This window comes from Mandrillus leucophaeus, unplaced genomic scaffold (assembly GCF_000951045.1).
Source record: "Mandrillus leucophaeus isolate KB7577 unplaced genomic scaffold, Mleu.le_1.0 Scaffold96, whole genome shotgun sequence".
Taxonomy (NCBI): Eukaryota; Metazoa; Chordata; class Mammalia; order Primates; family Cercopithecidae; genus Mandrillus; species Mandrillus leucophaeus.
Genome location: NW_012110474.1, coordinates 1,066,290 through 1,084,135, shown reverse-complemented (window position 1 = coordinate 1,084,135; position 17,846 = coordinate 1,066,290). Strand labels below are relative to the sequence as shown.

Below are 17,846 nucleotides of genomic sequence, written 5' to 3'. Positions count from 1 at the left end.
TTTTTTTTTTTTTTTTAAAGAAAAGTTATTACCATGTATTTTGTGAGGCAGATTTACAACACTACAAGTCTTGACTAAGAAGGAAAGAGGAAAAAAGAAAAAACACCAATACCCAGATTAAAAAAAAAAAAAACGATCATAGTCTTAGGAGTTCATTTAAACCATAGGAACTTTTCACTTATCTCATGTTAGCTGTACCAGTCAGTGATTAAGTAGAACTACAAGTTGTATAGGCTTTATTGTTTATTGCTGGTTTATGACCTTAATAAAGTGTAATTATGTATTACCAGCAGGGTGTTTTTAACTGTGACTATTGTATAAAAACAAATCTTGATATCCAGAAGCACATGAAGTTTGCAACTTTCCACCCTGCCCATTTTTGTAAAACTGCAGTCATCTTGGACCTTTTAAAACACAAATTTTAAACTCAACCAAGCTGTGATAAGTGGAATGGTTACTGTTTATACTGTGGTATGTTTTTGATTACAGCAGATAATGCTTTCTTTTCCAGTCGTCTTTGAGAATAAAGGAAAAAAAATCTTCAGATGCAATGGTTTTGTGTAGCATCTTGTCTATCATGTTTTGTAAATACTGGAGAAGCTTTGACCAATTTGACTTAGAGATGGAATGTAACTTTGCTTACAAAAATTGCTATTAAACTCCTGCTTAAGGTGTTCTAATTTTCTGTGAGCACACTAAAAGCGAAAAATAAATGTGAATAAAATGTACAAATTTGTTGTGTTTTTTTATGTTCTAGTAATACTGAGACTTCTAGGTCTTAGGTTAATTTTTTGGAAGATCTTGCATGCCATCAAGAGTAAATTTTCTTGTGGTTCTTAATCTGAAGTTTTCAAGCTCTGAAATTCACAATCCGCAGTGTCAGATTACGTAGAGGAAGATCTTACAACATTCCATGTCAAATCTGTTACCATTTATTGGCATTTAGTTTTCATTTAAGAATTGAACATAATTATTTTTATTGTAGTTATATAGCATGTCAGATTAAATCATTTAGAACAAAAGGGGTGTGAACCTAAGACTATTTAAATGTCTTATGAGAAAATTTCATAAAGCCATTTTCTTGTAATTCAGGTCCAGAAACAAATTTTAAACTGAGTGAGAGTCTATAGAATCCATAGTGCAGATGGGTCATGAAATGTGGCCAAATGTGTTTCAAAAATTGATGGTGTATTACCTGCTATTGTAATTGCTTAGTGCTTGGCTAATTTCCAAATTATTGCTTAATATGTTATACCTTAAGAAAACAGGTTTATGTAACAAAGTAATGATGTTGAATGGATGATGTCAGTTCATGGGCCTTTAGCGTAGTTTTAAGCCTTTTTTTTTTTTTTTTTTTTTTTTTTTGCAAGTGTGTTAGCATCTTGTTACTCAAAGGATAAGATAGACAATAATACTTCACTGAATATTAATAATCTTTACTAGTTTACCTCCTCTGCCCTTTACCACCCGGTAACTGGTTATCTTTTTCTTCACTGGACCCTAAACTGATTGAATTTTAAGATATGTATTAAAAACCATTATTTCATTTAATGCACATCTGTTTTGCTGTTTTTGAGCAGTGTGCAGTTTAGGGTTCATGATAAATCATTGAACCACATGTGTAACAACTGAATGCCAAATCTTAAACTCATTAGAAAAATAACAAATTAGCTTTTGACACGCACTCTTAATTGGAATAATGGATCAAAAATAGTGGTTCATGACCTTACCAAACACCCTTGCTACTAATAAAATCAAATAACACTTAGAAGGGTATGTATTTTTAGTTAGGGTTTCTTGATCTTGGAGGATGTTTGAAAGTTAAAAATTGAATTTGGTAACCAAAGGACTGATTTATGAGCCTTCTGTATCTTAACCAACTTTTTCTTAGTTACCTAGATGGCCAAGTACAGTGCCTGGTATGTAGTCGGACTCAGTAAAAAAGTGGATTTTTAAAAATAACTCCCAAAGTGAATAGTCAAAAATCCTGTGTAGCAAACTGTTATATATTGCTAAGTTTGTTCTTTTAACAGCTGGAATTTATTAAGATGCATTATTTTGATTTTATTCACTGCCTAAAACACTTTGGGTGGTATTGATGGAGTTGGTGGATTTTCCTCCAAGCGATTAAATGAAATTTGACGTATCTTTTCATCCAAAGTTTTGTACATCATGTTTTCTAACGGAAAAAAAATGTTAATATGGCTTTTTTGTATTACTAAAAATAGCTTTGAGATTAAGGAAAAATAAATAACTCTTGTACAGTTCAGTATTGTCTATTAAATCTGTATTGGCAGTATGTATAACGGCATTTGCTGTGGTTACAAAATACTTCCCCTGGGTTATAATAATCATTTGATCCAATTCCTATTGCTTGTAAAATAAAGTTTTACCAGTTGATATAATCAAGCCTGCTAAAATAGGATTTTTTTTTACAAATTTTATTTTTAAATGCAAATATTTCTAGAGAAAATTTTAAAATCTTAGGTGTTAAAGGTAAGCATTCAGTTTAAGAGATCTAAATGATATGCTTGGCGTTATACTTAACATATAAAATTACATCCACTGAAGGTGAGTTGTATGCCCCCAAGCCAATTAAAAATTTTAATGATAGAACTTGATAATATATTTGAGAAACAATGCAAGTTTTTTTATATAAATATAAACAATGTAACCTTGCAACTAAAGTTAAGGATTTGGGGTAAGGTACTTTTCACAGCCATATATATATATATAAAAGTTTATTTATTTATAGGCAGGTGCCTTACTATGTTGCCCAGGCTGGTCTTGAACTCTGGCCTCAAACGATCCTCCTGCCTCAGCCTCCCAAAGTTCTAGGATTACAGGTGTGAGCCACCATCCATCCCTGGACATGCAGCCATATTTTTTAGATAGATGCCTGACTAGCAGTTGGTAGGGGAGTATAGTTTAATGTAGCCTCAGTCAAGTTTGAGAAATTTTAAAAGTACTTAAGTGAGAGATCTATTAGCTTTTAACTTCCCTTTAATCATTCACTGCAAATTGAGCATTTTTTTCCCCCTCCACATCCTATGAAAGTAGTGTGCCACACAGGAATTTTAAAATGCTTTTAATCTGTAAATGTTCCAGTCCCTGTTGGGGATTCAAGTTCCAGCACTCTTTTTAAATTATACTCAAGAATGCTATTCTGAAAATGGAAAATAAATACTTTTGAAAGGTTAGGTGTGAATTTCAACAGCTTTAGGATTTCCTATATATTTCCAATATTTTAAAAGTATTCAATAGATATACTTGGGTGTAGTTCACTAAAACTGATGAGATTGTCTTTTTTTTTCTATTTTATCTTTAGTAATATGCCAGTCACTAATGAATTTATAAAAAGCAATCTTTTCAGTGTTACTTATTTACATATGTTCTTCATTTAAGTTGTAGGTAGGTGAAACTGAGATCAATTTTTTGCCTGGAATTTATTCAACCCAAAAGATTTTCTGAAATTCCTCTTTCAGAGACATATGGAAATGTACTTATTATTTATAGTTACAGCTCATATTTAAGAAAAAAATGGTAATACGTAGTTTGATCTCTTTCTTACTTTGAGTGATAATGACTTATCATAAGCCATACCTTTTCTCAAAAGATGAGGATTTAGCATCATTTAGAAAAACTGTCTTCTGGATAATAGACATTTCTTGTTAAATTCTAAAAATACTTTGAATCTTAAAAGCATCAACTAAATGAATGAATTAACCTCTCAAGACCACTGTAAGGGAAGCCCCATATTTAGGTATATAAGTTGTGTTTCATTCTTAGAAAATTCTTTATAGATTGATGTTGAAAATGTGAATGAAACTTTTTTTTAAATTTTTGTTTATGGGACTTGAAATTTGAATGTTCAAAAATAAACTTGTGTATCTCTTTATAGAATTCTGGGGTAATTGTGGTCTCAAACTCCACATTACAAAGTTAACGACCATCTAGTATCAAAATATGAGCTTTGCTTTTTTTTTTTTTTTTTTTTTTTTTTTTTTTTTGAGACAGGGTCTCACTCTGATTGCCCAGGCTGGAGTGCAGTTCACTGCAACCTCCTGGGTTCAAGCAATTCTTGTGCCCCAGCCTCCCTAATAGCTGGGATTACAGGCATGCACCACCATGCCCGGCTAATTTTTGTGTTCTTCGTAGAGATGGGGTTTTGCCATGTTGGCCAGGCTAATCTCAAACTCCTGGCCTCAAGCAATCCGCCTACCTCTGCCTCCCAAAATTCTGGGATTAGAGGCGTGAGCCACCGCGCCAAGACAAAATAGCATTCTTTATAAGCATTTTGTTTCAGGTCCTTGATGGAGGCTAAATGAAGTTAAATACACAGCTAAGTGGCATAGTATGCCCCTAGAAATACAAGAAGGGAAAAAAAAGTAAACCTTTTATAGCAATCAATTTAAATCTAAAGAATTTCATTTAAAGACTATAATATTGAGAAAGCTAAATTAATGTTTGCATTGATTCTTTATGATGCTTACTAATGTGCAGTGTTGAAGTGCATTCAAGGAACAAGATACTCAGCAATCCACTTCTACAGTATTTTGCTTTCTCTGTAACAGGGTACTCTCCCTCTCCCCTTTTTCCTCCAGCTCAGTCCTCCAAACAGGAAATCCCGTCACCCCAAAATGGTCTCAAACTCCACCAAAAAAAGTACAAAAGTACTGCTTGAAGAAATGTTGGAAGGATACTTCAACTATAAAAATAATTATTTTGCGATTCTATGTTGACCTTAATACTTTTACAGGAGACAATCAAAATTAAGGATGTGAAAAAGAGATCTAATTACAAGGAGTCTTGATAAAAACTTGACTCTCCAAAAAGCTTTTTTTCCTATTTCAATGCCTTAAATTTTTTTTAAAAAACTGATGTTTTCATTATTTGATTTCTTAGCATTTCTTAAAGATTACTTTGATGATTGTGGAAACTGTCATTCAGGGATATAGATGATAAGCCAAACTGCAAAGTTTTTAATCCTGTAGGTTTTGAGCCACTGTTGTGCTGCCAAATAAGTATACTCATTTGATGATCATTTAAATCTACCTAATTAAACCTATATGGATTAATTGTACTAAAATGAAAATCTGGGTAAGATACAACCGAACCTGCCAAGAAATACAAGCAGTGGATGTTAATCATATTTTATGTTCCCGAAAAAGTAAGAAATTACTGATGCTGAAATACTCCTAACTACAATTCCTCCTCTCAGCATCAACTTTTAAGCAAAATGAAATATTTATCTTTGTCATAAAAGTTAGCAGCTGCAAATATGTAAGTATTGCAAAAATTTCTAGAAATATGTATAAGCCCAGTTCTAGTGTTTTGATAAAATTGGAGCATAAGACTTTTTCTAGTGTTTGTAAATGAAATATGAGAGTATCTTTTTAAATTATTTATTTAGTTAGTTTTGAAATAAAGTGTCACTCTATCACCCAGACTGGAGTGCAGTGGTGCAATCATGGCTCACTGCAGCCTCGACCTCTGAGACTCAAGTGATCCTCCCACCTCAGCATCCAGAGTAGCTGGGATTACAGGTGTATGCCACCATACCCAGCTATTTTTTTTTTAATTTTTTTGTAGAAATGGGGTCTTGAACTCCTGGACTCAAGTGATCCTCCCACACTGGCCTCCCAAAGTGTTGGGATTACAGATGTGAACCACTGCTCCAGTCTGAGAATATCTAGTACCACTGGTAAAGGAAAAATGAGAGTATCTTTGTCAATTCCTATTATTATAGCTTCTCTTTTTCCTTGGAAATGGTAAAAGGCAACAGAACTATCCATCACTTAGGATTTCAATAAATATAACAAATTTCAGTGTCATTTGTTAAGTTAGCACTACATATTGTCTGCCTAAGAAGTAGGCACATGTTCTTTAGGTTTGAAATGTGAATTAAGAACTGCGTATAGCACTAGAATTCTGCTCCTAGGTTATTAAATGTGTGGTGCAAAAAGGAAAGGGATTATTGGAGAGAGTTATACATTGGAAGCCTAAGAAAGTCTTTGAAGCAAATCTTAGGTCAAATGACAGATACCTATATTTTTGAAAAGTTCCATCCAATAGAAATATAATGTGAGCACATAATTTTAAAGTTATTTACTAGCCATATTTTTTAAGTAAGAAGGAGCAGCTGAAATTAATAACCTATTTAGTATATCCAAACTATCATTTCAATATGTAATCAATACAAAAACTAGTAATGAGATATTTCACTTTCTTTTTTCTTGCTAAGTCTTTGAAATTCAGTGTAATGTATACTTACAACACATCCCAGTTTGGATCAGCCACATTTCAAGCGTGTACTACTTGATGTGTGACTGCCATATTGGAGAAAATAGATCTATAGAATTAGTCTGAAAGTGAAGGAGTGGTTAGGATTGTTGGGCTACGGGCTTTGCAAAGTATAGCATGGTGATTAATGCCAGCAGCTTACACAGTTCAGCTTTTGAGCCAATATTGAAGGTAACCATTTTAAGCAGTTTATATGGCATTGATATTACAAATAAATACAGCAAGATTCTGAATGGACTTGTTATGAACTGAATTATGTCCCCACAAATTCCCACTAATACCTTAACCCCCAGTATCTCAGAATGTGACTGTATTTGGAAAGACAACTTTAAAGGTGATTAAGTTAAAATCAAGCCATTAGAGTGGGCCATGATCTAATCTGATTGGTGTCCTTATAAGAATAAGAAATTTGGACATGAACCCATGGCCAAGATTGACTTGTCTATACCTCCACTCACTCCCCAACCCCACAATCTTGGATAATTTGGAAGCAAATTTCAGATTATACATGTTTTCTTCTGTAACTATTTTAGGAAGTATTTTTAGAATATATAGACTCAACAAAACCCACAATACCATTAGCACACCTGCAAACATGAAAAATTCCTTGTCACTAAATATCCAGTCAATGCACAAATTTCTCCAATAATCTTACTACGTTTTCACACTTTGTTGATTTAAATCTGAATCCAAATAACATTCTGTGATGGTTAATTTTATGTGTCAACTTGACTGGGTTAAGGGATAGCCAGATAGTTAGTAAAACATTTCTGGGTGGGTCTGTGAGAGAATTTTCAGAAGAGACTAGCATTTGAAGCAGCAAACTGAGTAGAGAAGAACCACTCTCATCAATATGGACAGGCATCATCCAATCTGTTAAGGGTCCCAATAGAAGAAAAGGAAAAGAAGGGCAAATTCTGTCCCTCTTGACACTGGGACATCCATCTTCTCCTGCCTTTGGAAATCAGAGCAACAAGTTCTTGAGCCTTCCGACTCCAAGACTACACTAATGCCCCCAGTTTCTCTGGCCTTCAGACTCAGACTGAATTACAACATTGGCTTCTACAGCTTGCAGATGGGATGTTGTGGAACTTTTCACTCTCCATAATCATGTGAGCTGGCTCCCATGATAAATTGCCTCTTATATACCTATATATATCCTCTTGGTTCTGTTTCTCTAGAGAACGCTAATACACATCCATGAATTGCATCTGGTAAGCATATCTCTGAAGAGTTTTCATGCATGTCTTTATTTTTCCCTTGCAATTTGTTTCTGCAAAAAACTAAATTATTTGTTCTATAGTTTCCATGGTATGAATTTTGCTGATTGTACCTCATGCTGTAGTTTAGTACGTTCCTTTGTCTTTTCTTTGTCCCTTGTGTTTTCTGTAAATTGATGAATAGATCTAGAGGCTTGATCAGATTCAGTTTCAAAAGGTGAAATCATCGCTAATGGTGTATATTTCTACCAGGAGGCACGTAATGTTTAGTTGTTTCTTTTCTGTATTCTATTCAAAGCCATTGCTTTTTGCTTAGATTCATTAATTAAATCAGGATCGCCACATCTTGTTATTGTAATTATCATTCCTTTCTCATTTATCTGCTCAGTTACTTTTTTTTTTTAAACTGCTTCTTGTGGAGCAGGGCTACCTATAGGCAGTGTGCCCACAATAGCTGATGCTCAGTTACTGTTTTAAATGTTTTCTTTCTTTTTAAAGACAGGGTCTAGGTATGTTGCACAGGGTGGTCTCAAACTTCTGGACTCAAGTGATCTGCCCACCTCAGCCTCCCAAAGTGCTGGGATTACAGGCATGAGCCACCACGCCTGGGCTCTTCAGTTACTTTTATAAAGACAAACTTTCATTATCACCCATTTGGTTGTTCAAAGTACATTTTTTTTTTTCAATGAAAAGACAGAAAAAATGTTTGCTTCTTTCCCTTTATTTACTAATTTTCAGAATAATTATACATTCTCTAGTATTCTTCAAAGGTGACTGATATGGTTTGGCTGTGTCCCCACCCAATTCCCATGTATTATGTGAGGGACTGGTGGGAGGTAATTGAATCATGGGGGAAGGTCTTTCCCATGCTGTTCTCATGATAGTGGATAAGTCTCATGAGATCTGATGGTTTTACAAAAGGAGTTCCCCTGCACAAGCTCTTTTCTCTTGTCTGCTATCATGTGAGATGTGCCTTTCGCCTTCCACCATGACTGTGAGGCTTCCCCAGCCACATGGAACTCTAAGTCCAATTAAACCTTTCTTTTGTAGATTGCCCAGTCTTGGGTATGTCTTTATCAACAGCATGAAAATAGACTCCATACAGCGACAAATGCCTGTATTTGTTTGCTTAGTATCATTATGGACTCAGATTTAAACTTATTTTATGTAAGCAATATGTGATGCTCAAAATGACCCAAAGTAGATTGTCTTTTAAAGTTAATAATAGAACTCAATAAGTAAAATCAGTTTAAATTTATGGAGATGCTACTTGGGAATTTGCTAGAAGGTAAATGAAACTCCATATTTACTCAAACAAAATGGATTTACTTATAAGTGCTGTCACACCCCTAAATTTTAGTTGGGGTATCATGCTGAGAAGCCTTTCATTGTACACAATTTCAAAGAAATGGGAGTCATGGTAACTTTTTCTTACCTTCGAATTACTGCAATGTAGCTACATTTAAGTGTCATGAAACATTTATCAACATAACACATTACTCCATGTACTAAGAAAAATGTTTAGAAATTTACTAACATGAGGAGACTCAGTCAGCAGCAGTCACTGGAGACATATATGTTGGCACTTGGTGAAGCAGTACACTAAATAGAACATGTTGGTCAATAGGCATATTATTGACCAATTTAATATAAAATATTAAAACTTTTATCATAGAATATAGGTCAAGAAATTGGCAATTTTTAAGGAAAAATTATACTCACTCTGGAGCCCAGAGTGTCCTTTGGCAGGATTACTTGACAGCTTTATATAAAAAAAGAACTTTTGGGGATGTTGGATTTGTGACCATGGGGTAACATTTCTTTCCAAATAAACACCAACTAGAGCTACTTGTTTTAGTGTATTTGAGAAACTGGGAAGCATTGGATGAGGCAATAGGTAATCTAAAATAGATAACATTTGAATAGAATTAAGGACTTCTGGTGAGATTATAATGAAAAAGACGCCTATAGGTTAAGGTCAGATTATACAACACTAATTATTAACTGGAAAAACAATTATGTTAACAATGTCATTTTCCTCCAGTCTGAGACACTATCTAGCTAGTTCATTATTTGGCTTACAATATACAATGAATGTCTTCTTTTCCTTTTCTCATTTGCTTCCTGATGTTTTGAAAGCATGAGTTACTGCCAGGAAATACAAGAGATACAGAAAACAAGAGAAATGTATTAAATGACAGTAAAAGACAGAGGAATGTATTAAATTATAGCAACTGCATATGTTTAAAAGTTTTCAGAACATTTAAAATGAGAATTTTTATGTTAATTTAAAAATTAGTTGCTGCATAGCTTCTAATTTAAAATTTTCACATGGTCTAGAAGCAAAATTTATTAGAGCTCCAGTGATGAGTTTATTTAAAACAAACAAAAGATACCGATACTAGGTTATTTTCCAAACTATAGTGAAAGTTGTTATTCATATCTCCTGAGAAATTATACATTTTTCAACATTCTTACCACAGCACAAAGATTTTTTTCATGCTTAGTAATGCTTAGTAAACAGAAAAGGACTTAATATAAAAATCAGTGAAAAAGAATTCTAGCATTCTAGCTGTAGTATCATCATATGAACATTTTTTTCCCCCTTGAGACAGAATCTTGCTTGCTCTGTTACTCAGGCTGTAGTGCAGTGGTGCCATCTCAGCCCAATACAAACTCTAAAAAAAAAAATTTTTTTTTTTTAAATTCAAGCAACTGGGTTCAAGCAATTCTCGTGCCGCAGCCTCCCAAGTAGCTGGGATTACAGGTGTTCAAGCAATTCCTGGGTTCAAGCAATTCTCGTGCCTCAGCTCCCAAGTAGCTGGGATTACAGGTGTGCACCACCATGCCGGGCTAAATTTTTTTTTTTTTTTTTTTTTAAGTCTAGACAAGTTTTCACTATGTTGGCAAGCAGGTCTTGAACCCCTGACCTCAAGTGATCTGCCCGCCTCAGTCTCCCAAAATGCTGGGATTACAGGCCTGAGCCACCATGCCTGACTTGAAAAATATTTTCTGCGAAGCATTTCTACCATAACTTCTTGAACACAGAGAAAAACATATTTATTAAGAAAATGCAGAGTTTTGATTTTTTATTGTTTAGATCAAGAATACGATCATTGAAACCAATTATTTATAAAGCATGCTTCTTCTCGACCTTCTTATTGTCCTGAATTCCTATTTCATTAGCAAAAGTACATTTACAAGAAATATATATACAGCATATATAGATCAATTAGGCATAAACATGAATGCATGCTTCCCATTAGTAAAATTAGAATTCTTTAAACAAAACAAAATTTTCCTCTATTTTCAATTTTTGTCAATTCTGCCATTTGCTGTTTGAAGTCCTTAAAAAATATTATATCTTCTGAATGCTTTCTAAGAGTATAGAGAATAATGGCTGAATGAGGTTTAGAGTTGGCTAAAGGAGGACTTTTTTGACCAGAAGTTGATTCTCTAAAGTTTTTTGTGTGTCTTTAATTTGTTTTTTTCCCACTGATTAATCTTTCATAGAATGTAGTTTTAATGGTAACCATCACGTACATCTGACCTACAATAAAGAAGAAAATGGACAGAATAAACATTAATAACTTACTCCTTTTTTGTTCTTCTGTAGATCTCATTCCTGTCAGTTAGCCTTGTGGTCATGTTATTTCCTGATGGGGTCACGAGAATGAATTAGTGATTAGACACTCAGGTGCTGGACTCAAAGGGATCTGGCTCCGTCACATGCAAACTTTTTGTAATATAAGGTACATTGTTTTATAATGTGCATTTTTGGTTGAATATTAAACTAAAACTTGAAAGCAATCTAGCTCAGGTAGATACTGGTGTCCTGAAATCATTTGCAATACATTTAAGATATACTAGATAAAGATATTAAAACAAAAGAAAAGGTTTCAATTCTATTCCATATTTCATTTATTTTTTTACCAAACACTTATTGAATACCTAATATGTTCTAGGGAATGGACTTGGATCTAGAAACTTAAGAGTGAATGTACACAGGACTTGAATCTGTTCTGGTTGGAAATTCACTTGAGTAAAAAACAATACTAATACTAATATTATCAGTAGTAATCCATAATGTGATTTTTTTTAAAGCCAATTCATTTAATTTGACATATTACATCTAGTAATATAACTTATTATGTATCTATACATTATAATCTAGACTATATAATCTATAGATTAGAATCTAGACTATATAACCTATAGTTTAGATTATAGACATTTAGTAAAAACAAATTGAATATTGTAAAAAAGTTCTTAATGTACCTAGTAAAGTTTTATATGCCAAGTTTGTATTTTAATAATATTTTTATTTTAATAAATATCACGAAGAAATAAACATTAAAACATAGTAAGTGCATGTTCAGGTTATCTGTTGTCATATTACAAACCATCTGAAAACTCAGTGGTATAAAAAAATAATTTTTAAAAAATTTTTGAACAGTTTTGTATATAATTGACATATAATAAACTGCACATTTTAAAGTGCACAGTTTGATAAGCATACACATACCTGGGAAGCCATTGCCAAAATCAAGATCATGACTGGACCCACAAAGTTCATGATTCTGTAGGTCAAGGATTAGAGTAGCCATAAGCAGAGAGAGTTTGTCCCTGATACACAATGTTTGTGGCCACAGCTGTAGTTGTTTGGATAGCTGGGGGCTCCTGGGATGGCTAGAGTGGGATCATATGTCTGGGGTCTTCATTCTTCTCCATTGGATATTTGCTGGGATGAGAAGGTCCAAGACAGTCCTTTGATAATGTGTTGTGGTGCCTGGGCTGGGATGGCTGAAACACAGGAGACCTAGCAGGAATTCTCTATACTCACAGCAATCTCAGGATAGTCAGACTCCTCACTCCGCAGCTGGCTTCCCCCAGGTCCAAAGTTTCAAGAGACTTCCAAGAGACAGGAAGTGAAAGCTGGCAATCTCTTACAGCCTGAGCCCGAGACACTGGCACAGCTTCACTTCCACTATGCTTTATTGGTCAAAGCAGTCACTGAGCCCACCCAGATTCTGGGAAAGAAGGACATTGACACCACCTCTTGAGATGATGTCAAAGAATTTTGACTGTTTTTAAAGCACCACAATACATGTTGGATACTCTATATTCCTGAGTGAAAGAAGAGTTCAGTCTGGTCACATGAAGAAAATATATTATGAGTTTTACAAGGGCAGTAGTAGGGGAAGGAGGTGGTAGTAATACCAGAATTTCCATCAACTCTTCTGCCTTCATTGCTGTTTATCAAGTAATGTTCTTCAAACAAGCTGGAGTTGCTATGCCCTGATATGGTATAAATTAGTGTGTTTTGGATACAAATACACATGGTAAAGGTAATATGGTAAATATCATTGTTTATTTATTATAGAATATTGTCACGTTAATGGTATACTTTAGCCATGAAAGTTTTTATCAAGATTCCAAAACATTATTGAGATGTAATCAATTCAGTAAAAAACTATTTGAGATTGACACATCAGATTCTAGTGATGTTATTCCCCTAGGATCTTACCCTATTGGGAATCTATTGTATAATTGACATATAATAACTATACCTTTGGCCGGGCACGGTGGCTCATGCCTGTAATCCCAACACTTTGGGAGGCTGAGGCGGGTGGATCACTAGGTGAGGAGATCAAGACCATCCTGGCCAACACGGTGAACTCCCGTCGTCTCTACAAAAATTAGCTGTGTGTGGTGGCGCCCACCTGTAATCTGAGCTACTCAGAAGGCTGAAGCAGGAGAATCGTTTGAACCCAGGAGGTGGAGATTGCAGTGAGCCGAGATCGTGCCATTGCACTCCAGCCTGGCGACAGGACGAGACTCCATCTTAAAAACAAACAAACAAATTGTACCTTTATAAAAATTCCACCTTTTAAAAGTCTGTAAATGGATCTCTTATATTTTAACAAACTACTAGCGGTCATTTCAAATAGATGACTTCAAATTTTCTGAATAAATATAATCTGCTGTGAGGATAGCATATTGAACAAATGTCATCAAGCCACGGTAAAAATATATCTTTCCTTATATGTTCAACCACCATGTGAAATGTGTGAATCTAGCATAAAATGCAGTAAATTTTTTTTTTCTAAGTCAGTGAAATTAAGTAAACTTTTCAAGAGAATGTTTTTATTGTGATCTTTTGAGAAGCACAAGGGAAACACAAAGTATAAGTACAGTTTTTATACATGAAAAGGGGGTACGTGACTTATTTAAGAGAAGCTAAATAATTATTAACAATCGTTCGTATTATTTAAATATTTGTTCAATGGCAGTGGCTACTACTTGTAAAGAAAAAGACACCCCATATCATCCTTTTGGATTCTGCTTAACCACAAATAGTCATCTCAGTGACCCAGTGGCCCTTGTTTCATAAACTTCTCACTGTACCACCATCCTAAAGCATCTCTTCTGGCTAAAGCACACAGGAATGCAAAGAAGGAAGACAGACTCTTTTTGAGTGCACATATGCCTGCATACATGTATTTCTATATCAGAGAGATCACAAAGAACCATTAAAAATGTAAATCATTTGGAATACTAGAGCTAGAGGAGTGGCCAGATGGTAAAGATTTTGATCATTTAGTACATCTGAAGGTGATGTATAGGGGCAGGAAGTATCTGCCATGGAACAGAGTTTAAGGCAGCGACATTCCTTGGGAGAGCAGTGGCAGCACTAAAAACAAGCAGTGAAAGCACCACATTTCCTTTGTTTTGAATATCTTATACCTTTGGTTACTGAATGCTCAAGTCAAATCTCACGTCTGTTTTTTTAAGAAGCTCATATCAAGGTTTTTATTATTTTTTTTTATTTTCTACAAGGTTATATCATTTCCATGGAGTTGGGGGGTCATGTAACCAAAGTGAAAAGCAATTAAAATTAATTATTGTGATAGAGGTTAAGCTAGGTTAAAATACCTACCCAACCATCAACATTCTGGACTTCTAACAGAGGTTTGCATGTGCGGGTGGTAAATAAGGGTTTGGCATGTGGGATATTAATTAATTAGCATCAGAAGAAAGAGAAGTCACACATGGTAGACAGTAAATATAGCTGAAGAAAAAGGAGACTCAAAAATATTTCTATGTTGCTGAGCTTTAAGTTCTAGAGTTTCAAACATGCTTGTTCAAAATGCAGCTTCTCTGTTCGTGGTCAACAAATTCCTCTCAGATGATGTCAGAAAGAGTAGCTTTATCTTTGGAACCCAGTGCAGGCCTAAAGTTTATTTCATATGGTATCAATACTTACTGAGAGTGTTTTATATGTGATCCATTGTGCTAGGTTTTCAGGATACAGCCATGAAAAAGACAGATTTCCTGCCCTTGAGAAGCACACAAGCAATAGGCAAGATTTGAAACATAATTAAATATAACAGAAAATGGCCTAAAAAAGGAAACTCATGTCTCAGAGAAAATTTAAATGTTAAAAATACAATAAAATTTAAATGTGAAAAAAAGTGTTAGAAGAATCCAAGGCAGAATTCCTAACAGAGTAGTTAAAGTTTTGATAAATTTGACAACATAGAAGTAAAAAATTATGCATGGTAAAAATTACTCTAAGTAAAGCCAAAAGAAAAATGACAAACTGAGAAAAAATGTTTGCCACTCATATAAATAAATGATTAAATTCCGTAATGAGTTTTTATAAATCAATTTTTTTAAAAACCAACATCCCAGTAGAGCCTGAGCAAAGAACATGGACTATTTAGCAAAAATACAAATGGCTCTTAAATATATTAAAATATGATCAATGTTATTTTAAAAATGGAAATACAGATTAAAATTATACCATTTTTTACCAATTAGATTAGCAAAAATCAGAAAGTTTAATAACGTAGTATTAGTCAAGGTATAGGAGACTAGTAACTTCATATATGATTGCTGAAAGTGTATGTTAGTGAAATCTCCCAGATAACAATTTTGTAATATCTATCAAGCCTGTAACTGCATATTCTCTTATATCCAGAAATTCTAATTTTAGGAACTCATCCCACAGATACAGTCACATATGAGAAGCGACATATTTACATAATTATTAATTGCAACATTGTTTATAATAGCGAAAGAAGAGAAACAACCTGAATGTCCATCAGTAGAGGTTGGGTTAAATAAAACAGCGTATACCCACATGATGGATTACTATGTGTTTTGGTTATCTATTGATAGTCACAAAACACCCAAAACATAGTGGCTTAAAACGATAACGATTATTTATTTTCTCTCACAATTCCATGGGTGACTGTGCTTAGTTGAGAAATTCTGTTCTGTGTGATGTCCGCTAGGGTCATCACAGGGTCATCTGGAGAGTTAAATCGGCTGGAATATCCAAGATGGCTCCCTCACATGCATGTTAGTTGGTGCTGGTTGTTGGACGGGAAATCAACATGGACTGTCGAACTGGAGGGTTTTAGCATTAGCTTTCTTCCATGTGACCTCTCTTCATGGCTTGGGCTTCTTTCAGCATGGTGGCTAGCTTCCAACAGGGAGTTTTCTCAGAACATAAAGTTGTAGATATCTTAAGCTCTCAAAAGCTGTAGATCTCAGAAATTATACAACATCACTGCTACCTCATTCTATAGAGAAAAATAAGTTTCAGAGCCAGCCCAGATACAAGGCGAGAAAAGTGGACTCTACCTCTTAATTAGAGAAGTGGCCAGGAATTTGTGGCAGTCTCTAATCTATACTATGCATTTATAAAATAGAAAGAAGTAATACTTTATGTATTGATTTGGAATAATTTCTAGTACCTATTGTTAAGTAATGGGTGTACATCAGTACAGTATAATCACACATACACACTATAATATACTATGTATGTATGTATGCAAAAAGTATGGGTACAGGGGAAAACGCAAGATTAATTACTTACATATTACATGACTATCTTTAGAAAATACACAAGAAACTGTGTAGTTAAACCCAAGAATGTAAGAATGCTCACTAATTTATCTTTGTGTCTGGTGAAGTTTGAATAATATGAATGTATTACCTTATTTTAAAAGTTAAACTTTAAAAATTATAACAAGTATCATAGGCTACATTTCCTGAACTAAAAATTAAGAGATATTTGGTAGAGAGCAGGAAATTTGAAATGTATTCCTAAAATATCTGTCATTTTGATAGTGATTATACTCACAATGTGACTGATAAAGACTGAGACCGGAACTGGAAGAGAATGATCCAGGGTGGCCACAACAAAGGGATGGCTTTTGAGCTAGGTCTTGAAGAGTGAAATGATGACCTACACATATTGACAAGTTGCAGTAAGTAGACTAAGAAGGATCAAACCTAACGGTTTTCTTTTTTTCTTTTTTTTTTTCTTTGAGAGAGAGTGTCGCCGTGTTGCCCAGGCTGGAGTACACTGGTACGATCTCAGCTCACTACAACCTCTGCCTCCTGGGTTCAAGCAATTCTCCTGCCTCAGCCTCCTGAGTAACTGGGACTACAGGTGTGCACCACCAGGCCTGGCTAACTTTTATAATTTTAGTAGAGATGGGATTTCACCATGTGGGCCAGGCTGGTCTTGAACTCCTGACTTCAGGTGATCTGCCCGCCTTGGCCTCCCAAAGTGCTAAAATTACAGGCATGAGCCATTGCACCCAGCCTCTATTTTTTATGTGAAAGAAGAGGAAAGGTTATCTCCTAAATATGATTTTTTGAGAATAAAGAGGAAAACTTGAAGAGAATGAAAAAGGTTAACAGTATTTCCATAGGAAATGAATTTAAAAAGTAAGAACAAGTAGACTAGACAGGTCAAAAAATACATGAATTTCCCACACTGTCATCAACACAGCGATGAGGTTTTTTCTGCCCACTCAGTTACAAAGGAAACAGATCATGAAGTGACGCAGGGTTGAGGATGAACAGCACAGGTGTGGGAGGAGGATGAAAGAATGTGAAGGGACACTGATGTGAGACATGTTAAAAGCCATTGACCACACAGTCCTGCACAGGAACCCAAAAGAAGCAGGCGACAATGGAAACTCAGCAGCACCCATGCAGACTCAGAGATGGTAATGGGAGAGAAGGTAGTGAAGTTAGATGAATAGAAGATAATTTGATTATTGGTGTGAAGTTGAAGATTTCAAACATGAAACAATTCTGGGTGAAAATACAACCTAGATTGGAATGACTGATGCTGTTTTATTTGGAGACATTACTTTTTGACTGAAAAATATAAATTGGATAAGCACCCTTAAAAACTTGGGGCATAGTTCTAGTGATCACATTTCATAAACCCAAATTAAAGCAGATGGCTTAGCAATAGCCACTACATTTTGATAATTTGTTAATGTATCTATATGA

At 34.6% G+C, this 17,846-nt stretch overlaps 1 long non-coding RNA gene across 1 annotated transcript; it reads right to left on the bottom strand.

The window, feature by feature from the left end:
• Positions 1-6,940: 6,940 nt before the first annotated feature.
• On the bottom strand, positions 6,941-12,403 carry LOC105532431. Its single transcript, XR_001004976.1, has 3 exons — positions 12,049-12,403; positions 9,606-9,671; positions 6,941-9,285 (listed from the first exon to the last, which is right to left on the bottom strand). It is a non-coding gene; the product is annotated as an uncharacterized LOC105532431 (long non-coding RNA).
• Between the last annotated feature and the right edge of the window lie 5,443 nt (positions 12,404-17,846).